Source organism: Sus scrofa, chromosome 1 (genome assembly GCF_054392235.1).
Source record: "Sus scrofa isolate SSC_HxYL_T2T_F1_AM1 chromosome 1, Sscrofa_HxYL_maternal_Yorkshire_Landrace_v2.0, whole genome shotgun sequence".
In the NCBI taxonomy this organism is placed as follows: Eukaryota; Metazoa; Chordata; class Mammalia; order Artiodactyla; family Suidae; genus Sus; species Sus scrofa.
The window spans coordinates 133,639,389-133,660,583 of NC_139383.1; the positions used below are offsets into that span (position 1 = coordinate 133,639,389).

Here is a 21,195-nt window from a genome sequence, read left to right on the forward strand (position 1 = left end):
GCACTCCTTTGCATACATGTGCCTCATTTAGTTCTCAGTACAACTTTATTATATTGATGTTATTAATATTCTTTTAGATGAGGAAGTTGAAGCTTAAGGAGAAATCAAGTAACAGAATCAGTGTCACTCATATTATAGAAGATGTAAGCAAGACTCAACTGCAAGTGTCTTTGGCTACAAAGCTCCTTTTCTTCTACTGTATCTGGGCATCCATATTCCTCCAATCTGGTCTTGGAACCGTTTTGGATGGAACAAAACTGCATCATTGGGAAGCAAGTAAGACTATATTTAGGCATCCTCACTATCTCTTCCAAATATACTTTACCTGCTTACATATTGGATTTTCACAAAAGCGTTTCTTTGAAGATAAGAAAAACTGGACCACAAAACAATGCATCCATTTGTCCTCTTATTCCAGACTTCTGCTTAGGAAGAAGAAAAAAATAGCTAGAAGAGCAATATATGATTGTGAGGTATCTTCTAAGGATAAGGTTTCTGAGAGATTCTATGGCACATTAATTGATTACCATGTTAACTTAATAGACAGTCAGAGAAGATACCCCACACTCCCTTGTGGCCCAAATTGTGTCTCATAGACCAAAATTTTAATTAAGGAAAATGAGAATGACTGAATTTCAGACTCTTTCAATATGTTTTATGTTTGGGAGAAAATATCAAGTTTCCCCAACTCTTGTGATTTGGAAAGGTAAGCTTTTAAAATATTAGGACAAATGAATTTCTAACCTAATACTGCCAGTAGTTAACTAAGTGACCTTGGGCAAGACATGACCCTCTTGGCTGTGGTTTTTGAAAATGCCATCCACCTTTAAATTTCCTCTGTGTAATAGGGGATATCAAAATGTACAGGATGTCAGGACCCCCACCCCCCACCCCCAGTGTCCAGGATAGTGGAGTTTTGGCCATTTTAATGATGGAAGAAGCAATGCCAAGGTATGTGGCCTCAAGGCTGAGTTGTCTTAAGTGGCTCCCCATGAATCATAACTGCCTTTTGACTTCTTGCTGATATGTTAGCCCTGCTTTCCAATGATAAAACATATTTGTCCCCACCTCTTTTCTCTTCTCTATTCTTCTCTCCTCTTCTCTTTCTTTTCTCTCTCTCTTCTGTGTGTGTGTATGTGTATGTGTGTGTGTCAGAGAGAGAGACAGCCCAGAAGAACTCTGATCATCTAAGTTTGGTATATTTCAGGAACTACCTCCCTTTCTCCTGATGTCTCCACCTCAGCTATTACTACCAGGACTTTCCTTAACTGTTATGCCTAATCCCCTCTTCAGGAAGACACTCTCAGGTAAAAATAGAGAGCCACTTACCTTGGTAGTCTAACTCCTCCCTCTAGGCCAAACCCCTAGTCTAGCACAAAACCCAAGCTATCTTGTCCTATCTGCCAGCCTGATTTCTACTGCCAGCTCATGGTGAGCCTGCTTTTTTCTGAGAATGAACCTTTCAGTTGGTGCAGAGCCTCCTAGACTAAGTAGACATAAATTAGGAAGGGTCCTGCCCACCAGGGCAGTAGTCTATATAGATTGTGTAGGAAAAAAACGGATGAATTTAACTAGAGAATGGCTGAATGGGTTGCAGTTTAAAGAAGCAGTATATCAGCACTTGATTCAAAAATCAAGGAAAAGTTACTTAGGAGAAGGGGGAATCTTGAATGTTCTGAGTCTCAACTTTTTTTTTTCAGGGGAGTGAGAATCTTAAAAATACTAGAATCTTGGAAACCCATTTACATAGACTAACACACTTAAAACTGTACCAAGAGTCAACAGAGATTGCAATACCATCACTGTAACAGTGGATCAATGTCTCACAGGGTCTGTGAGGACATTCATAGCTATCATGACATTCACTTACTCACTGGGTAACAGTATCACTGCTTGAACAGAACTGCTTACTGCCCCTATTCTGCTCCCTCAAATATTCATTAGGTAATATGGTCACATGCCCCAGTCAGTTAACAGTCTTTCTTTGGTACCTGATTGCCTCTTCTTTTGTCACTTGATCATAATCAGGAATATTTCCCTCTATACACACCACACAATTTGCTCTGTTCCATCAACAGCCTGCCAGACTTGGCCATCATAGTATATACATTTGGTTGTGAAAAGAATGTACTTGACATTGATCCAAATTTGGAAACACCATTGTAAGGCAAATTCAATGTAAGGCATGCAGAAAACTGACCTAGATTATTATTCAAATGCTGTGCTTTGAAGCAGTGCTTCTAATATTTATCTTTATTCTCCCCCTTTTGTGTTTTTCTAAATTGGTAACGAGGGTTTAAACAATCATGATAACACTTGAATTTTGATCTGTACTAAATCAAGAATCCAATCTGAAAAGCTAACCCAACCTGACCACTTAGTCTAGCGCCAGCACTGAGGCATAAATCCAGATTAGATGACAGAATTTCCTAAGAAGAATGACTCTTCCACATTCAAACTTAAATCAAAGAGTAGGATACACAAGTGGAAGAGACACAATTGCAAAAGACCCGTGTCTTACCCTTAGGAGTCTTGTTCTTCCTCAGGATTCCAGGCTGTCAATGTTGGGCCAAGAGATCCAGGGCTCTGCATTCTACAGGAAATAGAAAAAATATGAGCCAACAGACATTGAAACAGCTACAAATACAGTGGAAATGCATTGCCTGAAGATTACTAAAGAAAGAGAAAATAAATTGGAATTAGGTTCATAATTCCAGTTAATCTAAGCAATTCCAGGCCTTCAAAAGAAAAGATTTCTCCATACAGAACCAATATGTGAGCCAGCAGCCTCAAAGAGGGCCCTGGAAAGCATGCAGTGTGCTTATAGTGGGGAGCAACACCATGTCGCATGGAACAAGGACATAGATGAAGTAACACCAAGACACATATGACAATTTTATTTCCTTCTCAATAATTTTGGTGAGTTCAAGGAAAAAGTCTTATTTTGATTAAAGCATTTTTCTAATTTTGCTAAACTCTCTTTTAACTAGCATACATCTTGGTAGACCACAAGACTCAGTAGGAATTTATTAATCACATTTGTTTCCATTGTATTTATATTTACATGTCTTATATTTCTCACAATCCATAGGAATATTCATTTACCTAAAGCGTTTCTGTTTAAAGTGGTTTTAAATTTTAAAGTGAGTTGAAAAAAAAAATAAAAGTGAGTTGATTTTTTAAAAACTTACGTAAATAATAGTACTTTTGGTATACCAATATACGAAAAATCATGAAGGTAATAAGCAGGGGACTACATTTGTGTAATACTATTTATAGACATAAGAGAAGAAAGCATACATGGAGATTGGAAGCTACATTAACAGAGAGTTGATTATTTTTTTGTTAATCTTATCTCCAATATCTAGTACAGTATATGACATACAGTAGGTATTTGATAAATATGTTTTTAAAGTAAATGAACAAATACACAGGTAGCTTTTGGAGCATCTGGAATATATGTAGATATCTGAGCTGCTGATGGACATGGAACAGGGCTTGTCTATTATTATAATTCTAATATCTAGTACAGGTACTTGACCTGACAGTACTCCAGGAACACTTGTTAGCTATAAAAATGAACATGCTTTTATTTTATTTTTTAATTAAAAAGTAGCAATTTATTTTATTTTATTTCCCCAATACATTATTTTTTTTCTACTGCACACCATGGTGACCCAGTTACACATATATGTATACATTCTTTTTTTTTCACATTATCATGCTCCATCATAAGTGACTAGACATAGTTCCCAGTGCTACACAGCAGGATCTCATTGCTAATCTATTCCAAAGGCAATAGTCTGCATCTGTTAACCCCAAGCTCCCAATCCATCCTACTCCCTCCCCCTCCCCCTTGGAAATCTTAGAAAACTATACATAGAACTACCACGTGACCCAGCAATCCCACTCTTGGGCATATATCTGGACAAAACTTTCCTTAAAAAAGACACAGGCACCCTCGTGTGCCTTGCAGCACTATTCACAACAGCCAAGACATGGAAACAACACAAATGTCAATGAACAGGCTTTTAAATGTCCTGACTTAAGAAAATTCTTCAAAAAGGAAAACGAGCAAAATAGTAAAGACTATTTTGATGTCCCACCTTCCTCCCCTATAAAAACAAACAAACAAAAACCCTTAGAGAAATAGTTCTACAAATTCCTGGATTTAGACAACGGCATTCCAAGGTTCAGGCAATACGAGGGTGCACTGCTGTAAAGAATTTAAAATCAATAATACATGCAACTAAAAGCATCTCTGTTTTTTTATCATCATTCACTGACAATCCTCAACCATGTCGGTGATAAAATATACCTCCCCACCAGGCAGGTAGCTTCCATTGTCCCTGACTTGGTATATACCACTGGCTTCAGAAAAGATGGGCTATTTACTTAAACTAAGTAAGTAATTATGCTGATAAGGAATTTAGAAGTCACAGATTTTCTGTACTCGGAGACCTCAATTGTTCAAGGTCAATGGAAAGAAAAATTCAGGAAAACTTTTCTACAGAAAAACTCAAGGGACTATGAACAGGCTAGAGTAGAAAGAGTTTGTCTTGGGAATCATCCTTAATGGTTTTACAGTGTGATGTGAAGGTAAGTGAATACTGCCCAGAGGCAGGACCACTACTAGTTGGCTGAGTACTGCTAGTTGGAGACAGTTTCATCTGTGCCACTTAAACTTGGATGTTAGCAATTGATCTGTGCTTTCTTGGTATCATTGTTGTAGAAGATAACCAAAGAGGGTTGCTTTACTATCTAGATAGCCTATCAACAGGGAATAATATTAACTCTCTCTTTGCTCTGAACTTGCTTCCCATAATGTTGTTCACATCCTAGCTGGTGTTCCTTCTTCTAGGATTGTCACCTTGGCTATTGTGGGCCTTGCTGACTTGTTCTCCTCAGAGTCCAGCATTCATTCATTCAGACTAAGATAATGGGTTTGATGATTCTTGCTTCTCATTGCCTGCTTCCTCGTTGAACCAGTGCTCAGAGTTTAAGCCATTTGTCTCCAGACCATTTTATTCCCTGCTCAGTCACAATGGTTGAAGCACTCTCAATTTCTACTAATTTCTACTAATGTTAGATTCAAGCCAAATCTTCTATCATGAGAAAATTCTAATGTTGGAAATCATTGTCAGCTGCACCTGAGTTTTCAACAAAGAAGAAACATAGGTATGAAAAAATATATATACACATACATACACGTGTGTGTAAGTATGTGTATGTATGTATGTGTGTATAGTATCACATACCATTTAAATTACAAAGGAAGTTGAAATTACTGATTTCCTTGATCGTATTCTATTTCCAACAAGAAGGCAGTCAGGTGTAATGCAGCAAGTGACAAACCATGGCACAAGCCCTTTATTTACATAACATGTGTACAGGCCCATGCTTCACCAAGCACTGTTACATAAACTGTCTCATCTGAACCTCAATCCTGTCGCTATCATTATTTTCCATGCCACAGATGGGTGGAAAAAACCTAAGGTCCATAAAAGCAAAGAAACTTTTTCCAGATCACATTACTAACAGAGAAAGGGGTTCACATTTATCTTCTTTCTGCTTGCTACTCTAGCAGGCACATCTAAATGGCATTAGCGTTAATGCTGGGTTAGGCTGAAGAGAAATTCATGATGATAAAGAACAGTATCAATTTTCCTTTAGCATCCTGTTAGGGAAAGCAAAAAGACAACATCTTCACCCTAAGCAAAATGCCATGATGTGGAAAAGGAATGTGATAACGTAGAGAAACCATCCCGCTCCCATTTTCCAGAAATCTAGATCAATTCTTACAAGTTCATCCCTAATTAAAAAGCCTTTTAAATTCGGCCATGCCTTTCTTAACTTATAAACCTACCATTTGGCTAACATTTTCAAGTTGCTTTTCCCCCACAAATTTGCCAGCCTTCTTGCATTTCCAACCTTCAATGTATAATGAGAACACACTGGGTATATAATGCCTTGAGTCAACTCACCTTCTCTAGGCTGCATTTTCTAGCAATTGTTAGCATAAATACCAACATGTTTACATCATAATTACTTTAATCCCCTTGGCCCCACCAAACCTGGAGTGTGTCAATCCACAACAATTTCAGGAGTAAGGGGTGATTACCTGTCCATGAAACGTAAATTACAATAAAAGCTTGAAAACTTGGCACACTACCTCTGAAAGGATCCCAACTTTGCATCAGAGAGGGCACAAGCCTTTTTTGTTGATGTAAGCAAATCACAGTTTTCTAGGTCTTCAGGTTCTCATTTATAAAGTAAGGATCACCATTCTTATCTTTAAATTTTCTCCATGAAAATTACAAATATGAACATTTTGGCATCTGAAAAGCATGTTAAAAAAAGCATGTCAGAAAAGTATGTTTTTTTTTTTTTTCCCCTGGAGAAAACCACTAAATAATTATTACTGCAAAATTGGCAAGACACTTTTCTGGATTTATAACATAAAGTCAGGGACGTTTCCCTTTCATAGGCTGTAAAAGAGTTTAACACCACTAGCAATGGTGCACAGCAGGTGTCGAAGAAGTAAAAATTTTAAATAGCTTGTGGATAACTATTTACCCACATATCCATGTACAAAGATTTATATCCAGAGGCTTCTTATTATTAATAACCAGACAGTTAACAGTGAGAGAGGTTGAAGTTAAAAGCCCAGTTTAAGTGATTTTAACTTTATGAGGGATATTTTTTATATACAATAGAGATCCATATTTCAGTAGTCAAAGCAGATTTATTGATTATTTAATGTGCGCAAAGCACTGGGGGTATAGAACCTAAGCAATTCTTATGTTTATTGAGCACCTACCACATTCAAGGTTCATTGTAGGAGCATTTACTTGTGTATTTGTGAATAGTGAGGGTTGTAAGGGGGAGGGAGAGGAATTGTAGGAGAAGGAGGAGAAGGAGAGGAATGGAGTATTTGAGCTTGAGTCTCAGCTCTACTCATCACTGAGATTCATAACATACCTCATGGAATGTTTTGCCTATTTGCACAAGAGACTTAGTAACTTCTTAAGAGAGTCCAAATTCAGACAAGGCCACCTGGTCTAGGACAGGACATCATTTATCAGTGGGTTAGGGAATCCGTGGGATTGTCAACTTGATCTATGTTCTGACCTAACTTTGTATGGACTCATGTGTATGGCACTTGTCTATTAAAGAGATATTTAAATTAAATGTGGTAAAGCATAAAGAGAGCACTTCCATTTCTGCAAGGGTGCCTGTAGTTTGTGCATATGAAAGACTGCGAAAGATACAATATAACTTTGGCACCTTGGGAGAGCCAGTAAATCAGCCACACCAGCGTGGTGGCAGCAAATTGTCTTTAACAGCAGCACACCAGCAGCCCCTCCAACTGACAGTCTCAGAACAAAGAAAAGCTGACCTGGCTGTGGAATATACTGCCAGCAGATCTGGGGGTGTCAAGAAGCTTGGACCTTGGCATGAACCTGGGCACAGGTAGCAGTGGCTCGATATGAGGCAGAGAAAACAGGTATCATGAAAGGTACCTGAAGCAGGATGGAGTGTGGATGGAACATCTAATGTCACACGATGCCTGAAAGCATATCTCTTTTTTTTATTAGCAGTTATTTTTATTTTGCTTTAATTTCTTATATATATATATATATATATATATATATATATATATATATATATTTCTACTGCACAGCATAATGTGCATATATGAGACATCACTAGGGACATCGTGCTACAGGTGCTGGATGTATTAGAACAGCAGTGAGTAGTCTAACCACATTAATACTTTTTACCACTTATGTGTCCTTGAAAAGCATGTTCTACATGGAAGAAAATATATTTAACAGCCATGACAATGAAAGGTCATTGTCCTTATCTTACTGACGAAGAACTGTAACCCTTCTGAAGGAAATCTATTAGAGTCACCATATAAGTTGAATGGTGGCCCCTAAGAAGCTATATCCATGTCTGAAGCCCTGGAACTTGTGAATAGTACCATATTTATTTAAAAAAGTGATTAAGTTGAAGGTTTTTTTTTTCTGTCTTTTTGTCTTTTTGCCTTTTTTAGGGCCACACCTGTGGCATGTGGAGGTTCCCAGGCTAGGGGTACCACAGCCACAGCCACAACATGAGATCTGAGCTGAGTCTGTGACCTACACCACAACTCATGGCAATGCCAGATCCTTAACCCACCGAGCAAGGCCAGGGATTGAACCTGCAACCTCATGGTTCCTAGTTGGATTCGTTTCTGTTGGGCCATGACGGGAACTCCTAAGTTGAAAACCTTGAGAGAATTTGTTTATTATGAATTTTCAAGGTGGCCTTTAATGCAAACACATGCACACTTATAAGAGAGAGGCAGAGGGAGTTTGAGATGGATATGCAGAGGAGAAGACACAAAAAAGAGGGGGAGGCGATGTGACTATGTTGGTGAAGACTGAAGTGATGCAGTCATAGTCTGGAGCTTCCAGAAGCCAGAGAGGCAAGGAGCAGATTCTCCCTAAAGCCTTCAGAGGAGTGAGCCAGTGCTAACACCTTAATTTCAGACTTCCAGCCTCCAGAACTGTGAAAGAATAAATTTCTGTTCTAAGCCATCCAGTCTAACTTGTTACAGCAGCTATAGGAACTAATACAGTCATGCAATTAACTAGCAAGAGAAGACTCATGTTTCAGATCCACATCTGTCTGACTTTAAAATCTGTCTGTTTGGGCCCCAGGGGGATGCCTTCTATATACCATCAACATGTGCTACGGCCCTAGTTTATGCCTTTAAGGTACTTACATCTATTTTAGTCACAGCCACCTTCTATTTGGAAAACACTAAAAATTGCTTCTAAATGTTCAGATGTAAACAAAATGTATATGCTGTAAAGGCTACAGGAGTTGCATTAGAGAACCTGTTACGGGCAGAAATGATATGGAATAAGTGTACAAAGGAAAAGGTGTTGAATTATGAAGAAAAGGATACATGTAATTGGATAATTGTGAAGGACCAGGTAGAACATTTCAAGGTCTCTGAAGAACAGCTTGAGCAATATTTCCAGGGGAAAATTACAAGCCCCATGCAGAGTACACTGTGTTATCCTGCTTGCAATTGAAAATCTTGTACTAAAATGAAAAACTCATTAGATTTAGATCTTGGTTGTTTCCGCTATTGCTTTAGTGGATGGTTACTATCCTATCCTTTCTGCAATCTGAGGTATTCTTACTTACCGAAGATTCTTCTCTTAAAAAAAAAAAAATCCTTCCTACATCCAAGGTCATTACTGAATGGGTTTTGTATCTACACACCTCTTTATGGTCAGGCATTTATTTTCTCTCCATGTGCCTTTTCAATGCCATCTGTTTTGCTAAGGGATTTAGTGAATTGCAAACCAGACCAGCAGCATATAGGGTCACAAATATTAAGTTATTGGAAAATAAGTTTTAGCTTTACTTCAGCCCTTTACTCTCTTCACTGATGGTGAACTGAGTCATCTGCATGAGAAATAAAATTACCTATAATCCTGCCCAATCTTAATAATGAAAAAAAAAAGACCTTTTATCTCTTCATTGTAAACAAAGTAATCACATTTTGTTATGGCTCACAAAAACAGGAAAAACAATAACAAACCACCACAACTAATGTGTTTTTCATTTTCCCTGAGAACAACTCGGTAATCTTAACTCTAGTTCATTACAGCCAATGATTTAATCTCTGATGGCAGAGAAGAAAGAAGTATGTTTATGTCCAGGGTAGTAACTGTGTCCCTGCTGACTGATACTCACAGATACCATAGGGAAAAGGTTCAGTTTTTAGCAAAATACCTGAGAAGAACAAGGTTGGGATTGGGCATTTGGGGTATGGCTTTCACCTGTTAGAGCTGTTGGTCAGGCAATATATAGTAGGTGGGTCCCTGCTACATTAGGCACAGTGCTGGGAACTGCAAGTGTTTGGGGTGGAGGGATTAAAAAGAGGTTTAAAGTGTCCATCTCTGCCCTAAAAGTTTACTTGGGGAGATGAAAAATAATGTCTTAAATTTTAAATAATAGCCCCAAACAATCAAAACAAAAAAGAACCTCAAATAAAAGTTCAAGACAACAAAAATAGCACAAGACAGGACACATTTAATTATCAATAATTGCTCCAGGATGTCAGAGAAATGGAGAGAACATATCATACTGGAATGGTCTGGAAAAACTCCACGACAGTACCAAGATTCAAAATGAATTATGCTAGATGGATGTAAAAGGCCAAAAGCAATCAATATCTAGAATCACCAAATGGTGCCTTTATGAATATTCAGTATACTCTGGAAATGCACAAGGACTGTCTTTCTCATGTGGCAGGACCAAATCTCACATGCACTGACTTGAATCAGTGCACATCTGCAGCCTTTTTCTTCCAACACAGAATAACTGTGAGTATGTAAACAAACATATATTTTATTCACATATTATACAAATGTATCCTGCAAGTAGAAGTTCTAATCTTATGCATTTTATCCCTATGGGACTATTTGTGTGTTTGCATTGACCTTAGTTCATCCATTAACATACGAAGACCAGATTTTCTGTTCCAAATAGAATGACTCATCTAAGTACAGAAAGCAATTAAATTTCCAAGAAGAAGCCTCTTCCTAACATTCTGCACATCTCACTTTATCAATAAGAACTGACTTAGAGATTTATATTATTATTGTTATGATTCATTCTAATGAGGGAAAGACCTTCATCCCATGCCATCTGTGGTATTTTCATATGATTATCAAATCTGACAGATAAACCTCAGATTCTTGTTCTATTAGATTCAAGCTAGCCATTTGTCTTTCTACTAAGTAATGTTTTAGGCACTGCAGATATAATACAGTGGTGGTGGGGAAGGTACAAAGTCGGTGTGTTCATGGAGTTTACATACGTGTGTGTGTGTGTGTGCTCGAGCGCGCTGGGAGAGACAGACAATAAACAAGTGGTACAATGACTAAAGGTAATTCAGACTGGGAATATCTGCTATATAGAAATAATGATGGTGTGATGAGATGGGGAGTACGTATTGGGGGTAGAGGAAATGGGACTGTAGATGGTGTGGTCACCCAGACCTTCTCTGAGAAGGTCACATTAAAATTAAAATTTGAATGAAGGGAGTGATGCAAAGATCAAGGGAAGAGTGGTCCAGGTAGAGAAAAGCAAACACAAAGGCCCTAGGATGGAAGCAAGTTGTTCAAGGACCAGCAAAAGGCTTAGCAGGGTTGAAGCAGGGTGAGAGGAGGGGAGTGTTGGGAAGAAGCAGGAAGAGGAAGCAGGTAGCGGTTAGACCCTGTGGGCCTTGTGGGCCAATGGAAAGGATTCCATATGCAAATACTAAGAGTCATTTCATAAGATCAAGACAAATTTAGTTGAATTAATTTCTGAATCATTACATCTGCTGTTGTACATTAAGATACTCTTTGGTAACAAACATTTTAGATACCTACTTAAACATTTACTAAAAATATAATATTTACCAAAACTGGGATTAGTTATTTACACAGTTCAATGATCCCGTTTCAGCTTAAATAAAAATTACGGGATTTTTTGCCAAATGATTCAATGTTCCCCATCCCTGTCTCATAAAATTATCCACACAAAAGATTAGAGGCAAAGAAACAAAGCTGACAATCACATAACACTAACAAACCATCTATTTTCAGTTGCCTTTGCTCCTTCTTCTACTCTGTCCTCAAGAATACAGTGTCCTGAAGGAGTTTTAGTCATAGCAGATATATGATTTTCCTTCAGTGCTTTCAAAGCACATTTAGAGTAGGGTACTTATTATTTTGTAAGATTTGGTCATTGGCACGAAGATTTCTCAGCAACTCTAAATAAGCCTGGCTAACTGGACTTCATTGATCACTCCTTGAAATGATTTTCCTCCTCTCTGACTCAAATCTTTGCTTCTTATCAAAATTGCTCTTTCAGGGTAAAAAAAGGACTTGAGACGAAAAGTAATTTCTGATAAGCAGTAATGAGCCTGACTTCTTCTTCCTAGGCTTCCTAGGTATAAAAATTAGATTCCAAGTAATTTCTAAATAATTTCTGAGAATTCACTGAAGGAGAATTCCTCCTCTTAGCTGAGTGTCATTTGTTTGCAAATGAGAAGACACAGCTGTGGGATGGCTAATTAGAAGACTTTAACCTCACTGAATTATGTCTTATCAAAACCTAGAAAACAAGCATTTTTCTTAGTCTCTGTGTAAGATTTTTAAACTCTCTTGCTCAGGGATTTGAATCTAGGGGTCTAGAGAGCTTAAAAGGTCAACGGAGGAGTTAGTGGAATTGATTTTTAGGAATGGATTTAATTTCATAAATTCATGTATTATTTAGGATATTGAAGTAGAAGGACCAAATACCATATATTCTGCACTATTCCACGTTTTCCCCCAGATAGTGATCTCTAGTATTGCCACAGAGATGAAATCTTTTAAATTAGAACTTAATAGAGTTTTTTCTATTGTTAATAAAGTCGAGTATTGGTTTAACTGGAAGGCTGTAAAGAAAAAAAATAAGAAAATCTACCATTTGTTTTGTGATTATTTTACAAGTTTTAAAATTTAAATATTTTACCTTTCAGGATCATAAGCATCTCAAATTTACTGCAGTCAATACTGAAATCTTGACTCCCACACTCACTATCCCATCTATATACCCCATTGGTCTGTCCTAGTTTAGTAAATCACCATGGATCCAGTGCCAAATCAAATTAGATCATTCTTCATTCTCTTCTCTCTCAGACTATCCTTCAACTCCATACACATCCAATCCATCTGCATGTCCTACTAACTCAGTCTACAAAATATATCACAAGGCTGCAATCGAAGAGCTGCAGGGCTGTGTTCTTATCTGGGGGCTCAAGTGAAAAGAGTGTGATTTCAAGCTTATTCAGGTCATTAGCAGAATTCATTCCCTTATAGATGTTTGACTGATGGGGGCTGGCTTCTTGCTGTAGGTTGGCTAAATACTGCTTTCATGTCATTGTGGCCACCAAAAGTTCCTAGAGGCTATCAATATATATCCTCTCCATGGGGGTTCTCCAACATAGGCCACTTACTTCACTGAGCCTATGAGAAGAGCCTCTGACTTGAGTCTGTTAACACAGAGTTTTATATGATGCACAATGATAATGAGATTTGCATCCTATCACCTTTGCCATAAAACATAACCTAATTATGGAAGTGACATACCATTACATTTGCCATATTTAATAGGTTAGAAAAAAGTCACAGGTCCCACCTAGACTCAAGGAGACATTACACAAAAATGTGAGAATCACTGGGGCTTACTTTAAGGTCTTCCTGCCAGATTATAATTGATATTCTTTACTACAGCTTTTTTTTTTTTTAATTTTATCATTCTTGGTGCATAGTCTTACTATTTCCTTTCTTTTGCTTATTTTTGCTTAAATCACATTTGTTCCTTCTAGTTTCTTTAGATGGAAACTTAGGCCATTTATTTGAAACCATTCTTCTTTCTGAATAAAGGTGTTTAGTGCTATAAACAAATCTCCAATCACTGTGATAGCAGCATCTTACACATTTTTAGTGGTAATGTTTTAATTTTCATTCCATTCAAAATACATCCTGATTTCCATTTTGATCTCTTATTTGATGTATAATTAGCAATGTGTTACTTAGATTCCAAATGCTTCAGGATATCTTTCTGTTATTGATGCCTAACTTAATTCCATTATGGTCAGGGAATATATTTTAAATATCTAGAATCCTTTTTAAACACAAGAAATTTGATTTATGGTCAGAATATTGTCCATCTTGGTAAATGTTCAGTGAACATTTGAAAAACAACACATATCCTTTTATTATTGAGCAGAGTCTACCATAAATGTCAATTAGGGGAAAGTGGTTGATAGTGTTTCTATACCTTTATTTAATGTACATTTTCTGATATTACTGAAAGTTTTTGAAATCCTCAATTATGATTGTGGATTTGTCTAATTCTCCTTTTACTTCTATCAGTTTCTACTTCATGCATTTGGAAGCTTTGTTTTAAGTGCATAAATATTTAGAACTGCTGTATTCTCTTAATGAACTGACCTCTTTGTCATCCTGAAATGATGCTCTTTACCTCTGGTCATATTCTTTTTGTTATATCAATATAGCCATTCAGCTTTCTTTTAAATATGTGTTATCATGGGTAAATTCAGGCATCATTTTACTTTTAACCAATTTTTATATTTTAAATTGCTTCTTGTGAGCAACATATCTTGATTCTTAGATTTATTCAATCTGACAATCACTTATTTTTAATTAGGTGTTAAAACCATTTTTATTTAGTGTAGTTATGAGTATATTGTGTTAAAATCTACTATGCTGTTCTTTGTTTTATGTCTCATCTTTTTTTTTTTTTTTTTAGGGCCACGCACGCCTGCAGCATGTAGAGGTTCTCAGGCTAGGGGTTGAGTTGGAGCTGTAGCAGCTGGCCTACACCATAGCCATAGCAATGCCACGTTTGTGACCTACACCACAGCTCATGGCAACGCCAGATCCCTAACCCACTGAGCAAGGCCAGGAACTGAATCTGTATCCTCATGGATAATAGTTAGATTAGTTTTCACTGAACCACAAAGGGAACTCCCAATTCATCTCTTCTTCATTCCATTCATTTCTCTGTTACAGACTGAATGTGCCCTCTCCCCTGAATTCATATGCTGAAGCCTTAACCTATGTCATGATGGTATTTGTAGATGGGGCCTTTGGGAGGAAATTAGAGTTAGATTAAACCATGAGAGTGTGGTACTAATGATGGGATTAGTGGCTCTGTAAGAGGAAGAAGAGAGAGCGAGCTCCCTCTCTCCATATACACACACCACAGAAAGGTTGTGTGAGGATACAGCAAGAATGTGGCCATCAGGAAGGGAGTTCTCAAGAGAAACTGAATTGGCTGGCACTTTGATTTTGAACTTCTTAACCTCCTGAACTATGAGAAGTAAATTTCCACTGTTTAAGCCATCGAGTCTATGGTATTTTACTATGGCATCCTGAACAGACTGACACCCTTTATTTCTGTTTTTTTTGGATTAAGGGAATGTATTTTTAAATTATTCTACTTTATATCCTTTGTTGGCTTATTAGTTTTGTCTCTTTTTTTATAGTGGTTGATTTAGGATTTATAATATACATCTTTAAAATATTATCACTTACCTGAAGTAATATCAGGTCACTTCATGTAAAGTGTAAGGCCATTACAACATATGCATCATTTCTCCTCTCCCATTTATTTGCAATTTTCATGAAACATTTTATTACTATATTTATGATAATATATGATAAATCCCCTCAATATGCCATACATTTTCTTTTTAAATAACCAATTATATTTAAAACATAAATGTTTTTATATACTCATGTATTTATCATTTCTAGTGCTTTTCACTCCTTTGTATCAATTTAGATTTCAGATTTTTTCTGTCTGAAAACCTTTTTATTTTGGTTTTTATTTTTGAGAGATATTTCTGCTGAGTATAGATTCTAGGTTCACAACTTTGCTCTTTCAGTAATTTAAAGATGTTCCTCCTTTATCTTCTGGCTTGCATTGTTTTTAATGAGAAATCTGCAATTGTTCTTACCTTTTTTCCCTTTGTATGTACTTCATCTTTTATTTTTTTGGCTATTTTTAGCATTTTCCTTTTATTACTGGTTTTGGCTATTTGTTTTTGATATAACTTGGTGATGTTATCTTCATGATCTTGTCCTGGCATTTATTGAAATAATTTCTTGGATCTATAGGTTTATATTTTTCAAAAAATTTGTAAATTTTTCACCCTTAATAGTTTTTCTACACCTCTCTCTCTTTTAAGGATTCCAATGACAAATATACTAGGCTGTTTGAAACTTTTCTATACCTCACTGATGCTCTGCTCATTTTTAAATTATTCATTCTTTTTTTTTCCTCCGTGTGTTTCATTGTGGTTATTTTCTATTGCCATGTCTTCAAATTTGTTAATCTTTTCTTCTATAGTGTCCAATCTCATTCTATATATTTATTTTATTTTATTTGACTATTTTAGGGCCTCACCCACAGTATATGGAGGTTCCCAGGCTAGGGGTCTAATCAGAGCTGTAGCTGCTGGCCTACATCACAGCCACAGCAATGTCAGATCCAAGCTGCGTCTGCACCACAGCTCATGGCAATGCCGGATCCTAAACCCACTGAGCAAGGTCAGGGATCGAACCTGTGTCCTCATGGATACTAGTCACTTTCATTTCCGCTGAGCCACAATGGGAACTCTATGTATTTTTAAATCTCAGGTTTTTTTTCATCTCTATGGTTCATCTGGGTATTTTCAAATATCCTCCATATCTCTCCTTAACATGCTCATGCTTTCTTTCACTTTTCTAAACATACAGAACATACATATAAAATTATTTTAATATTCTTGTGTACTGATTCTTTCACTGGTGTCATTTCTGAGTCTTTGGTATTGATTTATTGTATCTCCTAATAATAGATGTAGTTTACTTCTTTGCTGTACATTTTTATTGGATGCTTGACACATTAATTTTGCTTCTTTGGATGTTGGATAGTTTCATATTTTTTTAAATATGTTTGAGCTTTGTTCTGCAACTTAAATAAATCACTTGGTAAACTTTTCAAGGCTTGCCTCAAAGTTTATTTTTTTATTTTTTTTTTAATGGGTTTGCAGCAGCCTTTAGTTTAAGGATAATTTTTCTCTACTACTAAAGCAATGTAATTCTGAGTACTCCATCCAAAGTTCTGTGTATTAAAAGGTTTTTTCCACTCTGGCCTTTAGGAGCAAAAATTATTACAAGTGTTGTGAAATCTCTTCGAATTTTTTCACCTGTCCTTTACAAGTTTTTTTTTTTTTTTTTTTTTTTTTGCCATTTCTTGGGCCGCTCCTGCTGCATATGGAGGTTCCCAGGCCAGGGACTGAATCAGAGCTGTAGCCACCAGCCTACGCCAGAGCCACAGCAATGCGGGGTCCAAGCCGCGTCTGCAACCTACACCACAGCTCACAGCAACACCGGATCCTTAACCCACTGAGTAAGGCCAGGGATCGAACCCACAACCTCATGGTTCCTAGTCGGATTCTTTTAACCACTGAGCCACCACGGGAACTCCCCCTTTACAATGTTTTTGTTGAGATGTGGTAGTTTCATCACATCCTTGTGCTGAGCAGAATCAAGCAGAAGACTTAAGGAGAAAACTTTGAAGATATCAAAAGTCCTTTCACTGTGCATCTCTGTCCTCTCCAGCACTCTGTCCTATAAATTCTAGCCTTTTGGCCTCCTGGAATCTCAACTCCATCTCTTTAGTTAATGGAGACTACTGGGATCTATTTGAAGTTCCCTTTGCTGGAAAATCTTGATGCAGTAAGCTGAAACAATCACAGGGCTTGCCTTTTTTCCCCTCTCTTAGATAAGGTATCATTGTCTTAAATTGCCTATTACCTAATATCTTAAAACTGTTGTTTTGTTTATGTTGCCCATTCCTTGTTGTTTAAGGGAAGTGAATAAATGTGGTCTCTGGTCCTCACCCTTATCAGAAGTGGAAGCAAGTAGGCATCTCATCTTTTTATTTTGTGCCATGACCTCTTTTAGAAGTCCTGTGAAATCTATGCACTTGTCTAAGAATATCATTATTAAATTCATATAACTAAAGCATAGGATAACAAAATAAACCAATTCTCCTGAAATATATTCAACACATTTAAAAAAAAAACACTTCATTTCCATAATATATGTGCTTCTATATTAACGCACTAAATATTCTAGCAGCAGGTCTAATAATTACCCAAATTTGAAGCAGTCTTGAGCATAAATAATATTTGCAGATATCTGCAACAACTGCATGTGTTAATGAAAATATTTTTAATTCCTATTGGTGATAAAATCATAAGAACTGCTAATCCAGCTGAGATTTTGATACTGCATTCATAATTGAAGGAATGTTACATTTCAGCTAGAGGTTAGTGAAATAAAGATATATTTTTTCCTTACTTAAATTCATGGACTCCTGCAGTGTCTACGGACATCTACGGACCCAACGATAAGAAATACTGTTACAGAGAAACCTCCCTGGGTCTTTGATATTGGGGATGAAGCTGTGGTTCACAGAATTTGCTGCCTCTAACACCTTGGTTTTTCAACCTTGTTGGTCGTTCTTCATCTTCATTGTTAGTGAAGGCCTGAAGAACAATAGTGTTAAATGGGATAATAAGCCAAGCATTTACCATTGTGCTTAGCACCCAGTAAGCCCACATAACATAGCTACTAATCATCATCACCATCATTATAGTGGGGGGACCATTTTTGCTGGGGGGCAAGCTGAAACTTACTAACATGACGGCACTCTTCTAAGGAAAATCAATCAAATATTTTCCTTTTGCCAATTTTATGAAAACTTATTACGAAAGGAACCTATTAGTAGGGTCTCTCCCAGGGCCTCAAAACCACTTGGGCAAGTTAACAAATCCTGGAACTTAAACTTCATTAATTTCATGCTAAGTCTGCTTCCACTGACATTCTTTCCTTCCTCACCTTCATGATTCTTATCAGTTATTCACGACGCCAAAGCAATCTCTTTGTCCTTATTCATGGAGAGGTAGGCTGCGGGGAAATGTGGAGGGGTGGTGAAGGTAGGAGCAGAACCACTACCAGGCCTACCCTGGATCTTTGGAAACCTACCCTGAGTGTTTGACTCCTGGAGGGATTTATTTTCCATGTTCCCAATGGCAGGTGTGTAAGAGCGGGCCAGTGACACAGAACATAGGGAAGGGAGGGCTCTACACGTTACTCCTTATTCTATTGCCATCACCTAGCAAAGGAGTCTTCGCACATAGTGGGTGTTCTATGCGAATGTATCAAAACAAGGAATGAATGTGACTTTCTTTTCTAAGAATCTGTTGAAAATAAAAATAAAAAAGAAAGCATGAAAGAAAATATTAAATCCAGATATTGCTACAAATTTTTAAATTTTGACTCTTGAATCAAATATTTCCCACACTGGGACGTCAGAAAGGGAAGTGCACTGATGTTAACCGGGAAAGTGATCTGTCCAGCTTTTCTTTAGTGCCTTTCCAACTGCTCTACCAACTGCTCTCATCCTTTCTCCAATTATGTCCTCCTAATCATCTCCACTTCTAGTGTGTTATTTCTATTCATCTCTGGTTCCAACAGAGGTGTTTGTGGATAACCAATGATGATGACGATAAATAATAATAATACGAGCATTTATTGACCGCTCTGTGCCAGGCTCTGTGCTTTTGCGTTTCTTTTACGTTTTTATTTTTGCTTTTTGTTTTATGGCTGCACCCCATGAGGCATAGGAGTTCTGGGGCTAGGGATCAAACCTGCAGCAAAGCAGTGACAATGTCAGATCCTTAACCTGCTGAGCCACCAGGGAACTCTTGGGCTCTTTTTCAACAATATCATCTCAATCAACCCTTACACGGTTCCACAATCCAGTTATTATCATCACCATTTCACAGACTAGGTAATTTCACAGACAGGTAATGTGTATGGTGTTACACAACTACTGAGTAATGGAGCCAAGATCCAAACTTAGGCATTCTGACAGCAGAGTTGGGTTTAAAACCATTTAGTCATCAAAACACCCTGCTGTAATAGGAATAAAATTCAGGGGTGATTCATTCAGAGAGCATCTGCATTTTTAAAAGGGTCGCTGTATAATGAAACGCCTTCAGCAATCAAAGAAATATAAATAAAACAGTGGCATATTAGGTGGTCGAAGTAAACAAAAATCACATCACATAAACATCAGCATGTCCTGAGAGTAAATAATAGAATAAAAAGCTGTGTGTGTGTGTGTGTGTATGTGAGAGAGAGAGAAAATGCAGGAATGGCAGACTATCCGAAGGCATATCTAAAGCCCCTTTGCAGGGTAGCTCATTGCTTTCTTACTGGTTAGTCTTCACATCACAACAGGCAGTTTTCTTCATGGGCAGTGATATATCTACTGCCCCCCAAATTTGTTAAGTAAAAGGTATTCAATATACATTAGCAGAATGAAGAAATTGTACTCTGACATCAGAGAAATCAAACCAGAGAACATCAAAAGGGCAAGGGCAAAATTACCTTAGAAATTACTCTACATTCAGGGGAAAAAAAAAAAAAAAAAAAAAAAAGCTGCTTTACTCTAAGAATCATCAATGAGCAAGAACTCAATTACCAAAACTAGACCCTAAGTTCTTACTATTAAACTCTAAGAAGGCAGGGATTCATAGACTGTGATTCACATTTGAATCTTCCTAGCACGGAACCTAGTATAGAACCACCAGACTCTCTATAAATGCTCACTGAATGCCTGCAAAACTAGACTTTGTGTTCCCACCTGACTGAGCACAAGCCTTGTACTACTTAGAATGCTAGATGGGTAGCAGTGTGCTTTTGTTCACCCATTCTTTAGTCCTATGAAAAAACAGTTGCCACAATCACCGGGATGTCAGATACTCATGGCCAAAGGGATCATTAATAGGGAATGAGCTTTGCAAAGAGCATGGCCCTCTGGCCTCCTCTTAGAGGGGGGCTCTTATTTCCAACAGGTGCGTGTTTCTTTGAGATCATTCTACCTTGCAGCTTCATCTGCAATAGCTTTCAAACTTGAGTGTGGCATGTCAGAAATTCTGGCCACGGGATGGGACTTACACGGGCTCTTGATTCCCCTCATACTCCATCTTTTTGACGAGTTGTTAGAAGGTTCCTGTGATAAAGCAAGATGTTTTGAAATAGATGGAACCAGTGACATTTGCTTCCACCCCTTTGTGGAGTGGGGCTATTCGTTTTAGTTCATAGAATAAAACTGAAAACTTGCAGACGTGCCTGTTACTGCTTAAAACTGAACTCTCCTCTGAACATGAACTACAGATAGACCCTAAGTACCATCCCTGGCTTTTTCCTCTCAATGGGATACAAAGCTTTTGTGCACATAATGAACTCAGACACTTTAATAGCCGATTTGTACCCTTCAGGGCTCTGTTGTCATAACCTCTACTGACTCATTGTGGATTATTATGTGGGGCTTATCATTGTTGATTTACTTTTTTTTCATATCTGTTCCTAAAGCAATAGATATTGTCACTTCCATTTAACACATATTTGTTGAAATGGCGCTTTTTTTTCTAAAGGGCATTCAAGTCATTTTTATTTAAAATAAATTAATTAAGTTTATCTTCCTCATTTGCCTCTACATGAC

General features: G+C 37.4%; 1 protein-coding gene across 15 annotated transcripts in view; it reads right to left on the reverse strand.

Annotated features, from left to right (window-relative positions):
* The window catches only part of SEMA6D (semaphorin 6D), a 597,185-nt gene that overhangs the window by 315,926 nt on the left and 260,064 nt on the right, over window positions 1–21,195 (reverse strand). For all 15 annotated transcript variants that reach the window (XM_084971080.1, XM_084970941.1, XM_084970907.1 and 12 more), the window contains one exon: window positions 2,522–2,593. The gene's annotated coding sequence lies outside the window, so the exon portion shown is untranslated. The remainder of the gene's footprint in view (window positions 1–2,521; window positions 2,594–21,195) is intronic.